At 36.1% G+C, this 24,709-nt stretch overlaps 1 protein-coding gene across 3 annotated transcripts in view; it reads right to left on the reverse strand.

The window, feature by feature from the left end:
* The window catches only part of chst8 (carbohydrate (N-acetylgalactosamine 4-0) sulfotransferase 8), a 263,837-nt gene that overhangs the window by 153,383 nt on the left and 85,745 nt on the right, over positions 1-24,709 (reverse strand). Inside the window, exon 1 of one of the 3 annotated variants that reach the window (XM_078944642.1) lies at positions 19,407-20,008. The exons of the other annotated variants lie outside the window; for them this stretch is intronic. The gene's annotated coding sequence lies outside the window, so the exon portion shown is untranslated. Of the gene's footprint in view, positions 1-19,406; positions 20,009-24,709 lie in introns of those variants that run through there. 3 annotated transcript variants of the gene reach the window in all.

The raw sequence follows: 24,709 nt of genomic DNA on the forward strand, positions 1-24,709 counted from the left end.
TCCCTTGGAGGAGTTTAGATTTATTAGGGTCTAAAATTTGATTTCAAGATGGCAGGTTCCTCTGAAGATCACAGGTCAAGGACACTTCATTTGTGGTTGTACACTTAAGCTGGGGGCATGTGTGTGAAATTTTGTGAAGATTGTTTAAACAAAAGTTGTTGATCTTTTTCCCAAATTGTGCAAAAACTTGAAGGTCTCACACTTTGCAACAAAGTGGTCACCAAGGTGTGTGTCCTGTGGCCATCCCATAATTTCAAAACTTACTTTGGATATCTTCAACACATGTCTTTTGGTTAGTTGATTATAAAACACTTTCTCAGCCCCAGTCAATATTTGATGGTATGTGCAAATTTTGGTGATTTTCCAAGTGTGTGGCGGGGGTGAAATCTTCACTTAAAGGTGCAGCAAGAAAGAAGAATTGCGAAAACATTCTGGTCCTGGCATTCTTGGACTGCTGCGGGATGTAATAAAGGGAGTTCATCAAAGAACCAATTTGTCACACTGATCAAAGTCTTAACTGAAAATATCCCTGTGCTCCTCTTTGGTCAAAGGAATTAGTCGGCTTCTTCTGAACCAGTCTGCAGCATAAATAGACATGATTTATGTGCTGTCATTGAGGGCCCTGCACAGATATGCCACTGTTTGCGTGTGCTGACATGGCAGTAGATCTCATATCAGAGTCAACAACATCATAGCTTTCGCTGTACCTTCAAATGAAGCAGTTATTCAGATGTCGGATCATTAACCCTCCCCCATAAACCCATTCTATTCGCTTCTCTTATTGTCAGCTTTGCATTTTCACATATACAGTCCTGCAGTCAATCTGCAGGGAAACGATCCAAGCAAAGATGTACAGTGAAGAGCACCATTAGGAGAAAGAAATCCAAAAATTGGGTTTTTGGTGAATAAGCGTGAAGCACCAACCCTGCATGTAGAGCAGAACAGAAGATGGGGAAGGACTTTTTTTCAGTTGTCTCTCTTCACACTATGATGACTCCAATTCATTACAAGCACAGCAGAAAGAAAGTCAGGAAACATCTAAAAGCTATAATATACATGCAGTAACTCAAGAAAAAAAGTTTCCTAAAGGATGCAGGAAGTAATCTGGAGCAAACATTAAAGCAGAGTTTTAAAGTTTGACAGTGCTGTGCTTCAAATGAACCATTAGTAGCTGAAAATTTGAGCTTTTTCACTTTTTGCCTCTTTAGTGTGCTGGTATGATTGTGTGCTGTTTTATGTCGCTGCACAGAAGACAATGAAGAGTTCGACCTGCCAACCATAAATTATACGCAGATGTCTGCACAGATTCGCACAGGCAGCACTCTGATCTGTTAGGTAGTTTTCAATAACTTCACTTCATAAATCTGTAGTGTTAATACTGATTTGCCAACTCAATAACATTATTAAGACACAGAATAATACATTTTTTTCGGTTTTAGATCATCTCTCACCTGTTGATGCCTTGGCACATTAAGCTTAACACGCCTCATAAGTGTCAATCTTATTTTCTTCATTTCTATTATTTTGTGATTTATTATAACTGTTTATGATGGAATGCACATTATTTATTTCCTTAAAGTGAGACTAAATAATTCTAATTTTAATACGTATAAGTGATGCTTTATGCGAAACTGTAATTATAATGTAACTCATCATTCTGATTTCTAATAGTTCAGCTTCGCTAAGCAGAAGCAGGCAGCTTTGTAGAGCGCAATTCTCCAGCAGCTTGTTCCAAATACGTCTCCTATTCCTTATAGAGTGTCAGTGTGGTGAAGTAAAAATAGTCGAGTTTGTTCTTTTGCTGCCGGATCCATCAAAATCACTCTTCTTTTTCCATTTTTTAAAAGGTGACAGTCAGAAGGTGACACAGATGGAGCGTGTGAATGACAGATTTGGTTTTTCCTGCTTCTGAAAAAAAAATAATTACAGACTTAATGGGTGGGCTAAGGGAAACATGAGATTCAGTGAGGGGAAAGAAGAGATTAGAAAACTTCTTTAGAGTTTCTGATAAGTGAAAAGACAAAAAAAACACCTTAAGACGTACAGATATAAAAAATCTGAGAGGCATAAAGCATAAAGCAGTTTTTTGCACTTAAACAATACTTTGATGGGGAAACAATGAGCCAAGTCTCTGACAATTTATGCATCAAGAAACGGGAGTCAAATAAAGTGACAGGAGCCTAAAGCAAAGTAAGGATTAGTCATTTGCTTAATTAAGTTATGAACCCTGAAACCTGTTTAACATCTTGAAATGTTTTGATCTTGAGGTTTACTTAAAATATGGTAATTTGTCCCTTTACAAAATGATCAGTTTAGTTTTCGAAGGCATCAAAAACATCTAAAGATCAACAAAGACTTAAACTTACATTATAATACACTGCATGGAACCCGTTTTTAGTTTAGTTGAAGTTCAGTGAAAATTAAAGTTATTTAAAGTGACAAGTTCTCTCAAAAACATTCACAAGTGGCATATAAAGAACTTTAAGTAAATACACAGTGATCTGGCTAGTGTCTCACATGTCAGTGTGAGTAAACCAGATAAAGCGCTTTGGTGGTTGCAAATAGGCAGGAAGCGCTATATAAGTACACTTAGCTAAATATTGTCACTCAAAATGGTCATTTTTATGGTTTTTCTTTTACAACAACAAAAATATTGTTACTTTCCCCAGTACAGGTAACTATAACTTCTCCATTTCTACTGAAACCCTCTATGCAAAGTAAGCTACGTTTGTCGTCATTTTAGTCATCATCTACAACCTTTCACTTCCACATATCCAGCTATGAAGCTGAGCAGCTTCCACCTTTGGGGTCTTTGGTGGGTAGTCAGTATTCGCATATTCCACTTCTATTGAGACTTTTTATTACAAACAAGCGACAAACAGGTTAAAAAGGCAACAATAAAAAAAAATAAAATAAGAAAAATCAAAAATGCACTTTACACCAAGGCAAAATACCTTCAATTATTGAGTCATAAATATTTTGCAAATTAAAGTTCTGTAGATTATGTAGCAGTGTCACATTTATGTAGATCAGCAGAAGTTGTAATCAGTTTTATCGTACGGTTAGGTTGATTAAACCAGCAGCAGCAGGGCAGTTAGTCCCACAAAGGTAAAAACGGCGCTAACAAAAGTAAGATCATGAAACAAAATGTGGAAGTAAAGAAAAAGTGAGGAAATAAGCAGGCAAGGCAAAACTAGACATGTAGGTTTGTTTTCTGGCCCTTGGGTCAGGGCAGCGTATGGCAACCTGGGGCTCTTTCATCATGTGCTACAACTCTCTTTGGTTGTGTATAAGTAAGGGTTAATGGCCGACGAAGTATGTATTATCACTTTTTAACGCACACCGTGGAAGCCTGAACCGTCCGATGCGAATTGCTTCCGCGAAGTGTGTTAAAAGTGATAATGCATACTTCCGCGGGTTACGGCATGTGGCGCCTTGTCATGGTAACAGGACATGGCGCCGCACCACCGCTACAGTCGAGACTCAGCGATATAAAGCGATATATATATGCTGATCGTTCCGATGGGTTGAATAAAGCATCAGTTCAGAGAGAAGGTTCACCTCTTACTGCTTGTCTTTGTCCAGATGATGAAGCTAAAGATTGTTTTAAAGAAGTGATACAGAAGATTGAAGGTACTTTAGGTGACCGTACATTTTTTTTAGGGTGTGCGGTTATCAAGCACACCCAGCAGCCAATCAGAATCGAGTATTCATCCGGACCATGGTATAATAACTATTATGTAATAAGATTGTCATGGTGCCTTTAACACCGTTGGGATGAGCAAACGGGCAGAAGGAGAGGCAGCGTGAATGAGCAGAGGGGGCGCGGCTGCGGCTGTGAATGTGGACCAGAGTCTGTCATGGGGAGAAGCCCCAGGCTGCAGCCTGCAGACCGAGGCGTGCCTCAACGTGGGCAGAGTTAAACGCGTCTGCAGTCTTCAGACGCATTTAACTCCGCCCACGTTGAGGCATGCCCACTGTATGTGATTTTTTTGTCACAGTAAAAGTTGGCATTCAAAAATACCAAGTGTCTCAGCTATGAGAAGCTGATCTGGTTTTTTCCATCAGTAATAATCTGCTCTGTTTAGGAGAAGATTCTCTCAGTCCTCAGGTGCAGGTTGGTTGAGGAGCCGCTTCCATTCTTTTCTACTCTGTTCTTAATTGTTTTCTTGTAGACTCTAAATTCTCTTTTCGTATTACACTTAAAGTGAAGTGGTTCCGGATTTTGCTACTTTTTCCAGTATCACTCATGTCTGTACGTCACTAAAATTCAGGCAGCCAACCAGGAAAAGACTCTTGGACATTTCATTGTGTTTTGCACACTTGAATGACAGTTAAATGTGTTGCTGCGCAGAATTTGAATGCTGATATTGACGGTCAGGTGAAATTTCAAGAAAGAGAGGGAGGTTAACTCCAAATTCTTATGTTCACAAATGTTTGCAAGTTTAATTTAGGTTAATGTTTCATTGATTTGCACATTTACATTTCTGGCACAGTGTTTGATCTTTTTCCATAGCCCCTCTTGAGTTTATCATCAGGATTGCTTCAGTGTCAGATGTCAAATATTCAGTCTGTATAAAATTGAACAAACTTTTTTTTTTTTAATGAAATGCATTTTATTTCAAATCCATTGGCCTCTGTGAATGAATGTGTTATGCCAATTATTTTGCTGTTTGTATTTATGAATGTTTTTTTGCTGCTGAAGAAAAGAGAATTTCCCCATTGTGGATGAATAAAGTCGATCTAATCTAATCTAATCTAATCTAACGTGATTAGGCTACTATGATGGTTGAGGCATTTTTGAAACTGAGAAAGAAAAATAAAATAAAAAACAAAAGCAAAGCTACAGATATTAAGTTGACCATAGTGGATTTTACTTTTATGTTACTGGTGGGGTCCACTGGAGAATAGACGGGTTGAATGTGCCCCCTGAACCAAAATGAGTTTTCACCCCCAAACTAAGTGGACACATTTTTGATGTTTTTCTGTTAAACTGATGTCACCATGGGTTCCTATGAGTCAACATTGTGTCGGTTAACATGGTTAACAGTGGGTGGCTGATGGGTTAATATTAACATTAACATCGAAACTGGACGCCCGCTGACAAGTGAGTCGCATTCAGTGTGAACGTAACTTTAGGCCTGAAAGTGTCATGGTGCCTCTGGCAGTCTTCTCCTCTTCCAGAATAATAAATGCATTAATTCTCCATCTAACTCTCCTGTGCTCCTTCCGGGTTCCAGCGTCTTGGTCTATTCTGCTTAAGCCGATCATGACAGAAAGTAAACTTATTTATTAATTTTGTTTTACTGTCACAAGTAAAAATTGATAAAATATTTTGCAAGCTGTAGATTCCATTTATACCTGAAAAGGTGACCTTTTCTCAATTATAAATGATTTGTGTAATCTGTGTCTTGATCGGCTGTGCAATCTAGAACCAAAGTCACAAATGTAAAGAGGACCCAACCTGAACAGAGAGTATTGCATCACAAAAAAAAATGATTTCAAATGTTTAAACAAAAATCGCACAACACCTGGCATGTGGGTGAGAAAATGAACATTAAAAAGCAAAGTTCTAATCAACAAGGAAAAAAGAATGTAATCGGAGATAAAATGTTGCAACCTTACCTTAATTCAATCAATCCAACCAAGTTCCAAACAAAAGAATCAAAACAAGAAATGTAAAATATAAAAACTCATACTATGCCTTCTAAACACTTAATCAGAAATATTTTACACACCCAAAAATGGTGGATGTTTTTTTTCCCCTACTATTTTGTGTTTATGTTTAGTCCCAGCAGCAAATCAGTGAGAATGAGCTGCAATTGGCTGCAAGCAGAAAGGATTGAAGGCCGCTGCCAGGACTGCTTCATAAATGAATGATTATGAGCAGGGGAATTTGAGGAGCGCATAATGGGAGCTGGTCGGATTGTGTTCAAAGCACTGCTAATTGTCTTTATTCATGAAAGCTGGTGATCTCTAGGATGAGTTAATGCATTGGACACACTGTTGTGAGGAGGCCTTGCAATCAGACATCATGCTTCCAGCATTCTCCCACAGGCATTTACTTAGAGGAAAGGTCTATAATCCTCAATGTATAAATCCTACTTGCTTTGAAGTAGGTGAAAAAACGACACAATAGTTTGTATGCAAAGTTTTGTTGTCGTATTTTACACACCGAGATAAAAGAGACCGTGTTTTTTTTTTTTTTTTACTTATAACTTGGAAAAGGTGAGATGCTGCAAACAATTACAGCATGTTGGCTTTAAAGGCCCACTCAGATAATCTTTTCAGCCTTTTTCAAAGCGTTCCCAGTGGTCTTTAAATTATAATTAGGCTGTTTTTAGCAAAAAAAATAAATTAATAAATCTGTGTCGTTTTCTAGGACATAGTTTCTGCAGAGCGGCAGGAGTTTATTTGGAATTTGCCTCAGAGGTGTGGCGGGACCGTAGGAGCAGAGAAATCCCGCCACCCCTTATGTTACCGGTTCAACAAAAATGGCGAGCAATGTCGGAGCAATCCAACCGTACTGTTCTGAGCTAGATGCCAGCTCAGACGAGGAAAACAAAGACATACATAGTTCAATTTGTTTACAAGTAGATGCATCAGAATGGAGCTGAGCAGGAAGATTGTGGTCCGCCCAGCATATTTTTTTACATCACAAATTAGCTATTTTTCCAACTGCATTTTTTCATCTCCTCCTGATTCTCAATGATTAGAATAAAAAAATGCTCAGAAATTCCAATTTACACTTAATTTTCTTCATATATGTCCTCCATCGTGAGTAAAATGCTACAAAAACATTTTTTAAAAAAAGAGTTTTTAATCTGAGTGGGTCAAAGAGTGGGACAAAGACTTTTTCAACAGTCAAGCCATGTGTTCTAAATGAAATGTGTTGTATATTAAAGTATTTCAGTCTTTTCCTAACTCCGTACAACTCCCTTTTTTAGGATCCTTTCCCAACAAACACAGCTTCTTTAACAAGGTCTGCACACTGGATATCCAAAAAGGAAACTGTCATGTTTTATATGTATCCGTGTTATTAGTTTCTTCATTTGTGCCGCAGAATCATATCCTGAGTCCCTGACAAATGAGAGAGCTGCGTGACGGTGACCTGCTCCTATGGCCTCAGGACGGCTTCCAGCTCAGGCAGCTCGGCTGATGGGAGCTCCAGTACAATCAGACATGCTCAGATACAACACATCTTTGTCATATCATGTCAGCCCAATACCTGCCAAGGGGCACTGCTGTGCTCCAGTATCAACCTCTCAAATGAGGCTACAGATTAGTTTCTATTTATACACATGGTCCAACTGCAGCTCAATGACCAGCAGAGCACTCCAAGTAAATGACATGCTGGCCCAGGAGTTGCAATCCAGATTTTTTATTCTTTAAACTAGATGTTAAAAAAAGCTAAACAAATTCCTATTCTTTCTAAGTGCATGGGATTTAAGTCATTTCAAAGACCTCCTGGTAAAGTTTCCATTTTCTGATGAGTCCAGCATCTCAACTTGATTATTTAGTTGATGTTTCACAGAAATGAGAACAATTAAAATCCTACTATCCTGTCACTAATACCACTTTGTCTACAGTGCAATCAGAAAAAATACAGAATATGGTAATTGTAATATTTTAGGAAAAAGCATTTTATGCAGATCCATTTTTGAGTGGTATATTACTGGACTTTGCTTATTACAGTTAACCAGAAAGTGTTTTTTTGTGACTTCCTCTCTATTTCATAACTGAGATACACACTGCACTTAAAATATTGTCCGTCTTGGCGACTGCTTCTTCTGTTCACCTGCTGATTCTGTCACTTCTGGATCAGCGCCTCATAGAGTTACAGAGCATGGACAGAGCCTGGGTTTGACTGAATGCGTACAGAAAAGAAGTGACCTGACTCTCAATCACATCACCTGAACACAACCACAACAGATTCATTTGTATTGGTTGTTCATTTTTTTAAGTTAAATTTTAAGTTAAATTTAAAAAGCTGAAGTATTTGGAAATAATCACATTTTTTCTCCTAAAAACTAGTGTGTTATCAAATAAGTCAGAGTATAAGAAGAGGTAATCAAAAAACATTCATTTTCATTTCTTTGCAAATGTGATTTGATATCTAAAATTAAGGTTCCAAACATAATGAATGAGGGTCCAATTTTGTCCATTTCTTTTTTGGTTTTAGGAGCACCATCTTTGATGAGTATTACTGGCTATTTACCTAAAGCAGTATCATTATTATTAGAACACATTTAGAATTTTGGAATTAATTGTTTTTGGATTTGAACAAAGGGTTTTACACAGTTTTTTATTTTAATTTTGGCTTTAGATCCTCTTTATTGCTTTCTTAAATTTGTTCAGTATAGTGAATGTCACCAGGTTTGTAAGTGAAATGCAAGAAACAGTTTGTTTGTTTTTAGCTTGTCCTGGCCCTGACTAGATTTCAGGTATGCTGACACAAAGATTGTAGAACCATTTAAACAGGTCAGATTACCTTCATATCAAGAGAGGAATGTACAGGAAGGAACACGAGTAATTTTTAATCTGGATGGGAAACATTCTATTCAAAGTCAGCCGAGTCACGGAGCTAAAGAAATGACGAGTCTTTCACTTTTTCCTTGTTTGTGTTAGTTATTGCAGTTAACTGTAAATGTATCTAAAAAACACAATCCATCATCACACACAAAAGACTCAAACTCTTATTATTTAGTTGTTCCGTCTTTCAAAAATGTTCCTGTCTTCAGATTAAAAAAAAAAAAAAAAAAGGCTCTGTCATGTCCACAATCATGACTGAACATGATTGTAATGAGAACAAGTGTGGCGCCTGGAGTTGTGTGTGTGCACTTCTGCCATGCACAATTCAGCCCCTTGTGGCTCTTTGGCCTGTCCTACCAAGTAAGGGAACATAATTTCAAAATGAGTGTGCAGAACCGTGAGAGTGCAGGCAGAGCAGGTGATGACAGCACCTTCTCTTCATATAATGTCATCTTAATACCTGCCCAGGGGAACTAGCCAATTTTACAGATGGAATTCAAGACTCCTTTAAACCTCCAAATTCCTCATACTTTTATTTTTAAGCAGAATAAGAGTCTTTTGTGGTAAAATAAAGTGCAGCAACAGCTGCTGCAGAAAACCGATTTTAAAAACAGGGTCAATTTCTCCTGCAGTCATTAATGCAGCCTGTGAGGTTATAACCACACAAATGTCAGAATCCTGTGATGAAATAAGAAAACAGACTGTCTGTGATACACAAAAACAACAGTCTCATGTTGTTTTCTTGGCTATTCTGATCCTTAATTAATAGTATAATGAAGCGGTAAGTTCTTTAGAACTTCGATTACAATGGTGTTAAAAAACACTATTGTATTCTCATGATGGAAGACATACATAAAGAAAATTAAGATTAAAATAATTGGCCAAGAGTCCCACCCACAACTTAGAAGCCAAATTTCAAATGAACTTCTGACGCTCTGCAGAAACTGTGTTCAAGCACAATAACAATTAAAAGACCACTGGGAACAGTTTTAAAACAGATCAAAAGATGATCAGAGTGGGATTTCAATTCAGGAATGAATCATCAATGAAACAAGTTTAAATGCACAGCAAGGAACCTATGAATCCTCTCATCTTTTAAAAGCTTCATCCATCCTATTGTTTCCTTTTGATGTAACTTAAAATGCATCAATAACAGTTTAAAACATTAGGACCAAATTTAATTAATCTTTTTGTGGATTTGTTTTGATCAACTTTGTTACGATTGCCGATCTCTTCATAATGAGGACACTAAAAATAACCTAAGTTTATCATCAGGTTCAACTTGGTTTAAATAACGGATTTTGTTAGACAAAGAAAAAAAAAAAATGAGGCCAAGGTGGCTAGATAAAAGAAAAACAAAGAGGTGATATAATATTGAGGCAAAGAGAGCAGAGCATTTGTGTCTTTGTTTCATTCAGGCCATGTTTTGATTTTGATTTATTATTTTCTTGGCTAAATCGCACAACCGTCTAGCACAGATTTCTAGTGAATTTCATCAGAAATACAACTGACCATGAGGGAATATTATAAATTGTGAAACTCATCAAGACATGAAACCACAGTCTAAGTTTATTTCTTCTGTTCATTAATAAAAGCAAAGATCTTTGAATCACACAGAAAAAAAACTAAACAAAAAAAAAGGCTTTTTTTGGTTTAAAATATACATAATTTTGTTTTGTCTTGGTTTATCAGTCAAATTAAGATTGAGATGTTAACCCTTGTTTGACCACTGGTCTTCAAGTTTTTTTCTTGACTGTTCACGATAGAAGTTGTCCGCCATATTAGCGTTTTCTGAGGACGACTGCAGACCAGCGGTCAATCCTGTTGTGGCCACAATAGCGCATGTGGGAGGAGCCCCACCTGAGGCTACAGGTAAGTCTAGATTGCGAGAGAGGAGCCATGAAACTACAAGTCCGAATTTAGTCTCAACAATAAAAAAAATAATAAAATACAAATGATCTTTATTATGACATAAGGTTTAAATGTCGTAAATTGGATCTAATTGCAAACTATACGTGAGACTGAGATCCAAAAAAAGCATTTTAAGGTAAACTACATCTTTATCTATAAAATTATATAATAAGAAAGAAAAGAAACCTACAGAAAGAAATAAAAATGAAACCAGAACAAAATGTATTCAAAGCAATAAACTTTCTTTGCATTTACAGAACTATTTTTGTAAAACACAGTTGCTTGATTCAAATGTGCAACAACAGTCAAGAAACGCAGCATATTTAACGTACACATATATTGCATGCCTTTGTTTTGTGTCCTTAGGCCTAAATTTGAAGTAAGTTTACCAAAAAATAAATGGAGAGAAACAATTAAAATGAATTCAGCTAATTTTACATTTAAGACACTTCTTAGGAACTCTTTGGATGCAGTTTTTCTGCCTCAGTTTTTATGCTTTGCTTTTAGTTAAAAAGGCAAAGCCTTTCGAAAATAAAAATATGTCTTGCAGAAGTCAAGTTATCAATTTTCAGAAAGCTTTCACACTGAAAAGAAACAATGGCCACTGAACTGAAGACTTTAAAATTTTACTCTTCCAGGGGATGTTTTCAGCAGTTTTAAACATCAAACTTCTGCCCTGAGTGACATTTACAAACATTTAGGAAGGTTCTGGCTCCTGGTGGATGCAGCTGGACCAAGTGGTGTTTGTGGACACCCAAAGATAAGAACTTGTGACCATCACTAAAGTCTGAAAAACTAAAGAAACCTAAATATGAGAAACTGCTCTTTGAGCTTTACACATTGAAACATTAAGGATTTGTTTTACTGAATCCTGAAGTCTCACAAATGGTAAAAATCTTTATGTGTCACTAATTACTAGTAGTAAAAGCTTTAGCTGGTTTTATCTAAGTATAATTCAGGCTATGAAAGTTTTTTTTGGGGAGGAAGAGAAAAAAAAGTATAATAATAGATCATTTTATAAGTTTTAATAAAAATAAAAAATATATATGGCTGTATATCGTGATGATTACAACTTTTTGCACTTTGTAGTTTTAAATGGCGTAAATGAAGAGAAATATGAACTTTTGATTGTGATTTTAATCTTGACAAACTTTTATCTCGTCTAACTTGACATGCACGGAATTACTGGACTCAGTTGCCCAGCAAGTGGAGCCAGTAGCTGAATCTTGCCCGTCCACTCAAGAACTCAGACGTGTTTGTGAACCGGCTGAAAGGAGATGGAGAAAAGACGGCAGGCTCTGCAGGTCTGTCCAATTTCATGCCAATTTTAAAAAAACAACTTTTTCTTTCAAATTCACAGTGAAGGTTGAGGAGGGTCAACTACAGTGATGATAATGTTTATGTATGGAAATGACCATTCTGGTTTGAGAAAATGTCCCAGCACAGATGGTGTATTTTGGTAAGTTTAACTGGTATCTGGTAAAACTGATGTCTTACTGCTCTGTTTGATACAGTGGAGCACAACAATCTCTTTCCCAGCTTGAATCCAGCACTTCTTTAAAGTCTTCTGACCTGTGGACTGCCCCAGCGTTGGGTTCTGGCCTCCATCCTTTTTTTTCCCACTTTCCCCGTTTCCCCCTTGGAGCTATCTTAAAAAAAAATCAATTTAGTTGCAGATGATATTCATATATGCTTTTCACTCTGGCCTCTTAAAAAATCTTGGATTTTGTACCAGGTCATCATATTGCAGCAGTTCTTAATTTAAGCTTTTTTTTTCCAGAAAAAAATAAAACAATTCTTTACTCGAGAATTAAGACAGAGGAGAGACATCAGTTTCTCCTCTGCCACCTCCATTGTTGACAACGGCTGCAGCAAATTGCTGTCAAAAACAAAAAAGAAAGAAACTAGGAGCAAACAACTACTAAGCAGGCCTCCATTGAGTCCCCTTAGACTTTAGAATACATCCTAAAACTTTCCTTTAAGTTTTTAAGGTCTACACAGGTTGACCCCAGCCTATCCATCTCCAGCCTCACATCCCAGCTGAGGCTCTGAGGTCTGTTCTGTTCAAGGGTCAGCACCAACACTATGGAACAACCTTCTGCTGCACATCCATGCTGCACAAATACTTGCAAAACTAAAAACCACTTGTTCTCAGTAACATTAGCAAACTAAATAAGCACATATTTTTGCATTTCACTTGTGTGCTTTAGTCCTGTTTTAACAGGGGTATTGTTTCTTATTCTTTATATTATATTATTTATGATTGTGTATTGTTATCCAGCACTTTGGTCAGTAAGAGTTGTTTTAAATGGGTTTTAAAGAAAGAAATTAAAAAATTCAATGCTGACTAAAGTATTTCCAAATCTTGACTAAACTACTCACAAATTACTGTATATTAGTGAGCATCCACAAACGGCATTAATGAAATAGAGGATGGAGCAAAACCTGGATAAGAAACGCTGTTTTGAACACATTTTGGATCAATCACAACAAAATGATATGAAGCAGATTGAACCAGTTTTCTTACAGGCACGTTTCGCAACACTGCGTGACTTAAAATGCGTGCTGTTCTGTGTGACATGCAAACCCACACACACACGACTAGTCAGTTGATGGACAGCAGCATTTCTACGTGTTTAAGAATCAGAGAATTTATCTGACACTTCTGCACTTCTTGTTTTTCAGGTTTCACTCCTGACACGACAACATGCGATTTTGCTGCTGTTGGCGACTGACTCCTAAGTGTGAAATGCCCGCAGCTTGAAAGGCGCACAGAAATGTAAGGACAGACAAACTTTTTTTCCTTCCTTTCATTGCAGATTATTTGCTTTGTTTTGTTTCTATTTAACTTACTTTATTTTCTTTTTGGCTTTGTTAGTTTAAAGGAGGCAACTGAGTCATTTGTCAAAAATCTGATTTCACATTTACAAGAGTCGCTTTGTTTTTACATTTTACCTAAATAAAATGACTAAACTACAGATGCATGAGCAGTAATTTAAATATATATCTACCTTTGATTCTGTTTTCACAGCCTGAGTTTTGCCCCAAGTGGTGTTAACTGTAAAACTTTGAGGACGTGGTTTCAGGGATAACACATGGCTGTGTGGCTGCCATCACGCTTGGGGCCCGGCAGGCTCTGGCCCCCTCTGGATCCGAGCATGTGTTGAGTGATACCGATGTACGCTGCCAACATACACCTTTCACATTGTGCTACTGGCAACGCTTGTTTTCAGCCTGTGGATCACAATAGGGTGGCAGTAAAATGATTGGAAACCAAAACCTCCTACAGTTTCGGGCTAAAATTAGATTACAGAAGGCGAAGTGGGGACATGAAAGGCCTGTTTGAATATTAGTACAACAAGTAATCGAATGAATTTTTTAACATTTAGCAGCATAGAGATCCATGTATATGAAAAAAAACATTGTTTCCCTTCAGTCCCTATTCAACCACCATCAAAGGAAGAAAGGATCAGAACTACTTAGGTCACACTTAAGACGTCACCTGGATGAACACGAATCTTAACAGACATTTCTCTAGAGTTATAGTTTAGGAAACAAGCTGATTAATTTGGGAAGAAGAGGCTGGCAGGACTAAATAATTACAAATAGTCATGTTTTTCCAACAAAACAGAAACGTTTGTGCTTTTAAGATATAATGAATCTCTCCCACAATTTTCTGCTTGATACAGTTGGATTGTAATGCCAGATATATTTATCATGTATAAACAATGAAGGTCAAAGGATTGTTTCTGTTAAAAAGAAAAAAATAGTATTTCCTCCACATAAAAATAATCCAAATGGAAAATTATTAGAAAATTTTACCACACTGTGAGGTCACATGTCTTTGCTAAATTCAAAGTTCAAAGTTGTCCTGTTCACAATAGTTTTCCTCACATCACAGTTTAAGTGGAACTCCCCCCTGCTGTTATTCTGTGTCCAACTTTTGGAAATGTTCCTTCTTTTGCTTTTACAATAATTTTTATCTTTAACTCTCTATTGAATTATCCTATCCTTATAATAAAAGGCAGAGAACCGTCAGTACTTCTACATGCAGTAATTTTCTGTGGAGTTGAAACTTCTCTTCTACGTAGATGTAAGATCACTGAAATTCATCTCAAGAGATTTGAATAATTCTGCCAGTTTTGGTTATGGAAGAACACAAACTCAGGATTTCTTTTCTTTTTGCTTTTTTTGAAGGGGATTGAAAATCTTGTTTAGGTAAACCAGCAGTCTGGTATAAGCCCTCATCTAAAACACTCTTTTGAAGCTCCCGACCAGTGGGAACATCATGTGACTGAAAGCTGTCAATTATGGTTGAAATGCTAGGAGTTTTATGCTCACGAAGCTCCTAAAATCATAAATCAGTCTGCTTCATGCAGCACAATTTGAAGCCATAGCTTTAAATATGATTCTGAAAATAGATCAAGAACATCTCCGCCTTATTTTGGGCCAAAACACAACTTAAAATAAAATCTTAAAAAGATTACAAAGGGAAAAAAATACAACAATATTAAAAAAAGACTTTGTTCTTTCTTTTAAATAAATTTGAACCACCCTTCTCTTCTTTTTGATGGGTACCAACTGAAAATGCTTAATGTACTTTTTTTGATTTTGTACAATATATTATTTTAGAAATCAGACTAGTGTGAAAAGACAGAACATTTATTTTTTTATTCATATTTCATTGAAAATGTTTGATTCTTGAGTCAGGACAGAAAAAAGATTTTTTTAAACTGTACACTACGTTGATTTGGGTTATATATTTATGTGATCTTTGTACTATATAACCATACAATGGTACAGGTAGAACGTTGAAAACATTTAAAAATGTACATATTTACTTTAAAACACCGTCAGACACACTCAAAGTATCTAAACGTGTGATTATAATAATCCGACAAGAGTTTTAAGTTCTTATTTACGCTTTAATATGATTTAATTACTGATATGCAACATGGTTTAAAATATATTTATATATGCCTACATTTTAGTTTCACACTTTTAAAAACGCCAATATAAATAAGAGAATTTGTAAACTTTACAGCTAAACTTTAAAATTATAAATTCATGTTTGTATCTTTTTGCTCATGTTCCGAAAAGCAGCAAATATTTTTTTTATTTTAAATCAGTCTATTTAAAAATTGAACCTGAATACATTTTTTGTTTTTAACTAAAAAATTCGCACTAAACTTAATAAAACGGAAGACAGCTTACAAATGATTTCATAATGCTTCAAAACACCCATGTGGAACCCCCTTAAACCAATCAAAAGTATTTTATAAGCAGTATAATGAACCTTTTTCATCAAAATGTAGCATGAAGTTAGAAATTTTAGGAAAAACATTAAATGTAATAAATCTTCCCAAGCTCCCCAATTACACAGAAAACAAGATTGGGCACAAACGAAACGCAAGCAAAGTTTTCGTGAGTTGACTGAATCAGAAGGATGGTTGCTCTATGAAACAACCTCTTCTCAGGTACTCAACAGTAACGCACACATGCCATCCTAAAAACTGATTGGTGATTTCATTCCAGTAGTCTCACCAACCCAAGCAGCACCTGAAAAATGACAACCCTGCTCCATAAGCTCCATAAGCTTAACTTTCCAATTTACTTTTAAAGAGGGATCGTTAAATTTGAATGCCGTCCTACAAGCACACATAATAAACTTTTGGTACCGAAGTTTTTATGGTTGGAGATGAGATGGAATTTCAAGGTTGAGAGGAGACAAAACATGAGAACCAAGTGACGGTGATGAGAACTGCTGAAATACTGGGAAACGGGGGAGTGAATCTGGAAGACAGTACTTGTACCATGGCCTTGAGATGATTGTGCACTACATTCATAAAAACGTGTGAAACTCTGTGACTCTTTCAAGGACTGGCTGTAGGTGCACATCTAAAAACATTACCCATCTAAAATTAACAAAAGAAGATGTTTTTTTTAAGCAATACCTGCAACCTGAGCAACTTTTTCCCCACAGCAAACTTTATTTGCCTTAAGCAAAAGAGAAAAACACTGATTTCCAATAATTCCAATAATACTTTTTTGCCCCTTGTCTGTCAAACTACAAACTAAAAGGAACAAAGAAAAGCAACAGGATTTCAGGTTTGACCAAAAGAGTTTTTCTTGTTTTCTATTAAATGTGTTTTATGGGACAAATGGAAGATGTAAAAAACAGCTATGAGTCTTACAATATTACGTTACATCTTGTTCTGTCTACCCATAAAAAAATTTAAAAAATTCAAATAATCCCAGCACTTCAATGGTAGATGTTGTATACTTATATATAGCATTTTACTGACTTTCTTTAAGGCCTAACATGCTTTACAGTCACAGTCCCATTCACTGTTGCACACGCACATTTACTCACTGATGTCGCCTCTGCCACCGAACACTGACTGCAATCTATAACCACCAGGAGCAATGTGGACATCAGTGTCTCACCCAAAGACACTTTCAGACACGGGGGGGCAAAGTGGAAACCAAACGCTAAGATCCACCGATCACAACTCAACATCTGCACCACAGATACTTTCCCAATAATCTAGAGTTGTAACATTCAAAGTAAAAGCTGCCTTAGCCTTGGCAGGATGTGCTGAACTAATAAAACTAGTAAAGAAAAAAGGAAAGAGTAAAACTTCCAAAAAAACTAGTTTCATGTAGATATGAAGGTTAGCAATAGGCGTGACATCAGTAAAAAGGGAAAACAAAGGATATAAATAGAGATTCCAGGATGTACAAAGTCTGCATGTGTTCTCAAATGAAGCTCAGACTAAAGACAGCCTTGCCCTTTTTAGTCTCTGTGCTCTTTTCACAGGAAAATATCAACCCAGCATTTTTCCAAGAATGTGTCACTGACATTGATCACATAATGATATACAGGGCAATGCAGCAATAGAAATAAAGGACATTGATGCCATACTACTGCGCACATGAATGCCGGTACTTACCAACTACTGACAACAACAAGCTACCTATGGTGCAAAGCTATGACATCAGGGTCCCTCTTCAAGCCCATATTTACATGTTGAAATGTCAGTAGATGTTTGTTCTTAAAGGACAATGTCAAAAAATTAGACAGAAAAAATAATGCATGAAGTACAGCATGCATCTATAGAGGACTTTTTTTTTGTTACTTTATTCAAACCCCAAATTAATATTCATATGTAATATGCTGCCTGAAATGTGCTGCTGCCTGATACAGTTCTGTTAAGAGTCAAGTTTACTTAGCATTTGAGCATTCTTACAAAAACCTAAATAATGTATTTGTTCACCTCATGGAAAACAAAAATTTTACAATGGAAATACTTGCACCCATTTATGCTTCATATCATGTCATAAACTTGTCTGGTGTGTGACTTCTTTGTTGTCTATTGTTCTATTGTCTATCTTCAGTTTATGTTTATAGTCAACCAATTCTTAGGCTTCATTGAAAGCAAAATCTGTGTGTTTCAGACCATAACTTGGAGACATAACTTGGACTTTCAGATTTCAAAAGTTAACCACTAGTCTTGTAGTGGGATTCTGTTTTTAGAAACTCTCAGACATCTGAACAAACTAGTGAACAAGTGGAAACTGGCAATGCTAATAATGCACCACGAGCATGTGACTGTAGGAGGCTGTTGTTACCTAAACACTCCATTTCAGTGGGTACTTTAAAAAAGGTAGAACAAGACATATTTTTGAATATTTATGCTATAACTAATAATAGAAAATAGCTGTAATCACACTCCTCTTCACTTAAAAATAAAATACATAGCTAATTAGGTCTTCATCAAGTTATTTCTTTGTTTTTTTAAAGTGAATCTCAAAAACCTCTAAAAAGAATTCAGATTTTCAAGTTTGCACCTTGTAATAAAAAATGTGTGCATCTATAATCGTGTTACCTGTAAGCTCAGCTGTTTTCACTTGCATTAACTGTCTGTCACTGTTTATGTCAGATGATTTTTGGCTGGTAGAATATATGAGCAGAAAAACGAAATCCACACAGTATTTGGATAAATACTTAAACATTTAAAGCGATCGCTTTCTCTGTTAGCATTAACCTTTAAATTATTGAACATACACCTAAACATTTAATGCAAGGTAACAGACAAAAATAGTGTAATTCATCTTTTCCTTTGAGTTAAAACAACATTTTATTTTACAGCAAAAACCATTTCCATTTTTAGCAGAAATGCACACACAAAGAAAATAAAAATCAATCTAAATATGCACTTTTTTTAGATTATATGGTTATGAATTTTACATGAAGGATTAACATTCTGTTCCAGAGTCAAAAAAAAAAAAAAAAAAAAATCACATTTGATAATACTGGCTTTGTACAGACATGTGGAACTATAGGAAATGCTTCCCTTTGTAATTTTTTTTTCTAAAGGTTTAGTGTAACTGTAGCCAGGGTAATATCCAGAAACACATTCCCATTACTGAGCTCTCATCTTTTGGACACTTTTTCTGTCTTCCCCTTGTCGGGAAAGTCTTTTTTATGAGATCTGAACATTTGGCTGCATCACACAATTAAGGCAGAATCTAGGTTAAATCCATTCATTCTGCTAAGAAATCTTTGGGAGAAAACTAAGAAACATTTTGGTTTTGAAACAGTCTTCTTTCTTTGGACATAAATCTAATAGTCATGAATCTAAAGCAAAAACAGCCGGGTTTATTTTAGTCAGATGATGTGTTTTTCTTTCATGTACCATTGCAATGAGGAGTACTTATACTGCAAAGTTGGAGCATTAGCCAGACTAATGCACCTAAAATAACGATTAATAAAATGAAAGATAATATAAAAAATAAAAACAAAGTCCACTTTTATACAACCAAAATACTTATGGCACCACGTTTAAAGCCGATAACAAAAGTATCCTGTGGTAGTTCAGGTCAGCTCGTTGCTAATGTTTAAATTAAATGGAAGAAAAAAATAAAAATAAAGACGCTGCCTCTTTCTCAAACATACATACATGTGTCTTTTCAAAGGTCCAGATTCCCTCGCTGGCTGCTACTTTGTGTGTTTGTGAAGGTCTCAAATGTAGGAAATCAAAGGCTGACAGAAGAATAAACTGGAGAGCATTAAAGAAATAAAACGCAAATCAAAATCTGAACAAGAAACAGAGGAAACACAAAGCAACAATAAAATCCAGGAACAGATTATCTGTAGTGTTCTGACACGCTGAGGGACTAATCAGTAACAAGAAGCAGCTGTGATCATTACAAAGTGAATCCAGGTGTGCCTTAAAAAAAGCAACACTGAAGCAAATGTTGATGGATAAAAAGGTCATGTCAGGTAGAGCCACAGTTACAAACATCTAAATAGAAAGGAACCAACAAAATGCAAAAACAAGGAAATCAGATTTCTTTTGAAACACTAAAACAGAACACTCAGACTGCCTGGATATTAATGTGTTTGAAATTATGTCTTAAAAAAAGGTAAATAAGCAAATGGTAACAATACACATTCTAACTGAAGTAAATCTAAAAGAGAACATCTTAATATTTGTCGTCTTTTTACCAAATACATGACCAAACTAATCAAATAAACCATAATAAGACCAAAACAAAAACTGAAACAAATATTTGTATTTTTTCAGATGCTATACTAATACTCTCAAACAGATTAGGATTATTTTTTTTACAGACTTGAGGTCCAAATGTGAACACCATAAATAAAACATAAGGCATACAGAAGAATTAAAATTCAAGAAAAATTTAAATTCTAAACTTAAAACTTAAGGTAACCTTAAATGTGCTAAAAAAAAATCTCAACTTAAAAAGGTGTCCAAACCAGTACCTCCAAATTGGGCACTAAGAGTGCTGCTGTGCCTGATGGAGGTGAGGGTTACAATGATTCCATTCTCTGAAACATTAGGACAGTGAATAAAACCATAAATAGGATTTCTTGGAGGGAAAATCTATTTTTTCCTCCAGAAGCTTCAGTTTCCAGAGTCAAAGCAGTTCAATTGTCCAGTGGAGGCACAGCTGCCAAGGCGCGAGCTGCACCGCTAGGAGCAATGTGGGGTTCCTTAAGAACACACTGAACTTCAAGCCTTCTGATCAGAGGTTGATGGCTCCACCTCTGCACAGCAAGCTGCAAAAAACGATCCTGTTTTGTTTCAGAGCTCCACAAACAAAGTTGAAAACTGCTTTGAATTATTGATGTGGTTTGGAGCTTTTCAAATAAAGAGTGCTTTGGGACCTGCAGGGGTCTACATTCATGAGTTTGGGCTGGGAGCCATTCAGTTTTAAGTGTGCATTTTATTGTGTAAACTTTCTGCCACATCCAGGTGTACATTCTGGTCAGAGACTGCTATGTTCTGAAGTATTTAAACTTTTCTCCTTTGATTTTATTTCAACTCTACAAACCTGTACTCCTATCGCAGTTCTGATATGAAAGTAAACTAATGAAATAAACATATACTGTAAATAATTCTACAGAAATATTTTATATATTATAGAATATATTTATTGTACTGCAAAATTTGGATCTGCCAGATCTGTTGGGCAGCTGCCTGTTAAAGAGGAAGATTACAGGTCGCTTTAACCCTCCATTACTTCAACACCTCGGACCTTTTATCTCCATCTGCTCACTGTGTGTAGGTGTGAAGTCAGCTGCTGTTATCAGCTGAGGAGTGCCTAAAAAACGAAGGCTGTGATAACTTTTCCATTCAGAAGTTAGTTGGCAACCAATTTTCTTCTTCACTGCTTGTTATTTTTCATTTTGGGTTTGTGAGCCCTTCCCCACTGACACTACCTGTTTACTAGACATTTAACAAGGGAACAGCTGCAAAGTTGTCTGCTTTTTCATGGTGGTTTTTGTATAGGATCCATTATTAACCATGAGAAACAACGTAAGAAACTTGTTGAAATAGTAAAAGTGAACGTTTGATGGCTTTAAAACTTCCTGCGACTGCTGATGTTGCTTCAAATATGGCATTTTCAGTCTTAATTTCCTGTCTTCCCTTTAGTTTACAGTAAACCCTTGTTTTTTCATGGGGGTTACTTTCCAAAAAGAACCCGTGATAGGCAAAATCCGCGAAGTAGAAACCTTTTTTTTTTTTTTTTTTTACAATTATTATACAATTAAATACTCTATTCTCCATTGAAAATAAGAAAAAAACATTTTACAGGCTCAAGCATTTGTTTCACAAATAACTTCTGTACTGTACTTTTAAATAATAATTTTTATCATCGATGTGAACAGAAGACTTCAAATTGCGAAGATTAGCCCCGCCCACCGCGACCCGAGTAATTGGATTAAACAGGAGAAAATGTAAAATGATTATGAAAAAAATACAAAGTACAGTCAGACAAATAGCGACTCAGGTGTATTTCACTGCTCTTCAGACTGAGCCGCTGCATCCTGACTCCGCTCTGCAGTGTTTTCTTCTTTTGAAGCCCGCGGTGCAGGTTTATTTGTTTGGGAGAACATAGTGATAGGCAGTTGTTGTTGCTCTTTTTTCTAAGGGTTTTAGAGAAACTCGAAATTGCAAGAGAATTTGCACGTACGTAATGTAAATTTGGCAAGCTGTTTTACTTCCGTGTACATATTAAACTGCAACGTTATTGACGCACAGGTAGAGAAGAAGCAGAGTGAATTTTTAGCCAATCAGAATGCAGAACACAATGCACTATGCAAATCCATGAAGTAGCGAAAAGTAAACCGCGTTGTAGCAAGGGATCACTGTACGCTTTCTCCTTCTAGCTTACAGCCCCTCATAAACGCAGGATAACTTTGCTGGTTCAACAAAAATGGCGAGCAATATTGGAGCTATCCAGCTGTACAGTTTTAAACCAGATTCCAGCTTGGGTGATGCAAACAAAGACGCCAATGTATTCACTTCCAAATGGAGCAAGCAGAGAGCTTGTGGCCTGCGGATTGCAGATTTTCTGTATCAACTAATTGCTTTTTCAAAACTGTATTTTTCGTCAGCTGATTCACCATAATTTGAATAAATAGTCAGAAACACAGTCTTAAGCTTAATTTTCTTAATATATATCCTCCATCAACAGAGAAATGCCACAAGAATGTAAAAAGCACCAAAAACACAAATTACATTGGAAATTACATTTAAGGTTTTTTTAAAAATCAAGTCATTCAGTGCCTCATTTTACCTTTTCTGTTTTCCTTTTTGAATTGGCTTTGCTATTCTATTGAAGTCACCTTTTCTCAAGGTAACTAAAGTGACACTATCCACGGGTCACCTCACAGTCCCTAGAGCAGAAATTACTTTTTATATCATTTTATGATTATAATCAAAAAAGACACAATGTCAACCCAGATCATGTTGAATATGAAAGTATCAGACAATTTTTCCAACAAAAACAGAACAAACTCAGATAAAAAGTCATGTTAAAAAAAAATGCAAGAAAAACAGAAATTTGTTTGTATTGCGGGAGGGGCAACTCAATATGGTGGCCGAGAACCGGCATTGCATCAAAATAAAAAAAGCAACTGCAAAACAAAAAAAGTAACTGCAAATAAAAAAGAAACGCTGCAAATAATAACCACCATCACAGCAGAAGAAAAGTAACTGAAAACAAAAAGCAAACACATAAAAAAAAGTTGCAGCAAACAAAAAAAGCGATGCAGACAAAAAGAAAGCTACAACGGAAATGAATCTGGTCTGTCAGCCAACTGGCAGACCAAACTTGTGATACAAAAAAATAGCAAGACAACTACCGGTAAATACATCATTTCCATTTCACTGCAACAGTTTAATTTAAATAAGACTCAACATAACTTCAATTACACTCCAAATGATCCTTTTCTACATAGGAGGTGGGCAACATAAAAGGTTCTATCCGATTAGCCAAATAGATAAATGGATTTATTTGATTCGTTAAATACTTCAAGCTGCCACATGATTGTTTTTGCACATTTAATGCAACCATTTATTGCAATTTTCACCGGCTTTTGCAATATGCGTATTGCACAGCTTGATAACGTGATAACGATAAATTTGGGATTCATTGTGCTGGCCTATGTCAAGATAGTCTCACAAAAGCGGCTTTATGGGGATGGTTTTCTTGAGCTGCAGACTGTCATCAGCACCTCAAATAAACCTCACAGGCTTCAGAGAAGAGGCTAAAAATGTACCTGAGAAAACCATCAGCTTTCCATCTGCTTGAGGACTGAAGCACATGACTAAACACATCTGAAAAATTTGTAAGACATTTTTTGTTTTTAGTTTGCATATCTTATCTGACAATTTGCATTAAAAAAGATGGAATGAAACTGGTTGAATGAAGCCAGAAAAGGGCCTGACAAAGCCAACTGTTGTCACTTTATTGTGATGGATTACAGCAATGTTGTTTAAATAGATACATGCTTTCAAACATCCCATCAGTTATAATCTTTCACAGCTCTGAGGCTTATCATTTCTGCTCAAACTGCATGCTGGGCAGATGTAGATGCTGCCCACTCGCATGTTCTTATTTACAAGGCTAGCATGAGACCGCAGCCTCCAGATCTTATATTTTTTTTCTCTGGGAGATATAATTTTTGTTCTTATGATCTATTGCTGCTGTCTGTTTCCACAGCCTTACTTAACTAAAAAAAAGCCTCTAAATGAATTTCTCCCTCTGTAAGTTGCTTTAATGCTTATGTTATCTTATGTTGGAGTTAAATTTGAATTCCTGTCCCGCAGAAAACACTGCTTTGAAGCAACAAAGTTTCTAAAACAAACTTTTTAACCCTTGTGCTATCCTAGGCACTAGACCCCACTAGACAGTGCGCTGAACTTTTTTCTTCAATGATTTGTGATCTTCACTGGTTTCCTGGATTACATGAAATCCTCTCCACCTGAATCCCCCTCTATAATGGTAGGGATAACACGTCAATGGTCATCTTGACCCCATAGGATAGAACAAGGGTTAAGTGTTTTCACAGCAGTTTTTGCATTTTTCCTCATTTCTTTTTTTTTCAAGATGACCTTTGACTTAATAAACTGATGGACTCACGGTTTTAATTGTAAAAAGTTTGTTGTGGCAAAATGAAACTTTTCTTTTTACTTGTAGTCATTGACGCTTTTTCGCTGAAATATTCGGTGAACACATATCTATACTGTAGTAATCTATCAGTGTCAATAATAAGATGTATCTTGTATTTTATATTTACTGTATGCAATTTGTTGTTTCATTTAAATTATAATACAAACTCAGACAGAACTCAATATAGAATGACCTGAAGTGCTTAGAAGCAAAACTGCCTTTTAAAATAAAGATATTAAATAAAGAAATGAACCTGAAATATAAATCGTTTTTTATT

This window comes from Oryzias latipes, chromosome 3, assembly GCF_053564925.1.
Source record: "Oryzias latipes strain Hd-rR chromosome 3, Olatipes_Hd-rR_3.1".
Classification (NCBI taxonomy): Eukaryota; Metazoa; Chordata; class Actinopteri; order Beloniformes; family Adrianichthyidae; genus Oryzias; species Oryzias latipes.